Below are 1,537 nucleotides of genomic sequence, written 5' to 3' on the forward strand. Positions count from 1 at the left end.
ACGTATACAGGAGCTGAACACAGGAAGTAGAGCAATCCTTCTTAATTCGCTTGATCCATCCAGAGCTCCTTGTAACTGTAGGAGCGCAAGTGTACAGTAATGTGTTTTTTTTTTTTTCCCATGGGATGAGCAGTGACGACACATGGGATCTGGAGAGCTGGGGCTGGACAGTGCTGTGTGTATTATACCTTTTTATTTTTTATTTTGAGCTGTGTTTGGATGTACTTCTAGAAAGCATTAGCTTGAATGCTAGTGCTGTTTTTGGTATCGATTTAAGGCTGGAACTTTAACAGCGGTAAGCTGACAGTAATTATACATTGTCAGGTTACTGTTTAGCATGTTTTACTCAGCAGCTGCTGTCTGAATGTCCTTTGTCACACTGTCAGAACTCAAGCTAGCAGAACAGCTCCAAAGTTCACAGACATGAATCCTGGGATTGTTCCTATAGAGGGATGGCAGTTGGTGCTGTCTTTGAATCATTGGCTTGAGTTTAGAAATGGTGGCTGGGCACAGCTAGTGGAAAATGACCAGACCCATTGTTTTTTTTTTTATAAATTTTTACTGGATTGCTTGGATTTTTTTTTTTTTTTTTGTGGGTTGAGAGTTTGGTTTTGGAGTTTTTCTCTGTAGTTTTAATGTGTACCAAACTCTCCTCTTTGCTTAGTGAGTGTTTTTTTTTTATTTATTTTTTTTATTTTAATTATACATTTATGATTTTATTATTGGTTTCTTGTTAACTCTCAAACCCCCTGCCCTCACAAACTCCATTTTGTGAAACCAAGGTATAATCCAAATGCAGAATTTGATATTACTGTCATGATTATTTTATTGTATTCGCAACCCCTATTTAAGAGTGTTGTCACACCTGGCTTGTTTGGACCATTTGCTTCAAACGTGGTGCTTTTTCTCTTTAGTTTTTGTTTAGGCATATGTAAACACTGCGGTCACACTCTCTCATCTATAACAAAACAATCAGTTTGATTACGTGAAGAATAATGGATGATGGACTGTTGAATTTTTTAAAAATAATGCATACCAAGGTGGTAATGCAGCCACAACACAAAGCGAAAAATAATTTGGTTAGTTTTTCCGCTTAAGCCTGGAATACACTACAGCTTTTAAAATCTGAATAGATTTTAGAACGCTAGGCATCATACACTTAAAGGGGTCATAGGAAGCAATTTCAAATGTTCCTTTCTCTTGTATCAATGTATCGTCACGAGCCGCAGTTTTTTTTTATATATATATACTCTCAAAGCCGTGATTCCCATTCACCTCCATTATAGGACTGACGACCGCAATGGGCAGAACAATAAAAGTTACCCCTAAACGAATGTGTTTAACAAATCATTTAATGTAAGAAATGTCTTAGATTATTGGCAGCATAAAAAATTAAACGATGTGACAGCAATGGGCAGAACAATATAAGTTACCGCTAAAATCCATCGAGCATATGAACTTGTTGCCCGAAACATATCAACAAGAAAGAATGAAGGCTACCCTGTAAAACAACTGCAATCATGTGATAGAAAATTAC

This window comes from Sinocyclocheilus grahami, unplaced genomic scaffold (assembly GCF_001515645.1).
Source record: "Sinocyclocheilus grahami isolate Dianchi unplaced genomic scaffold, SAMN03320097.WGS_v1.1 scaffold221.1, whole genome shotgun sequence".
Classification (NCBI taxonomy): Eukaryota; Metazoa; Chordata; class Actinopteri; order Cypriniformes; family Cyprinidae; genus Sinocyclocheilus; species Sinocyclocheilus grahami.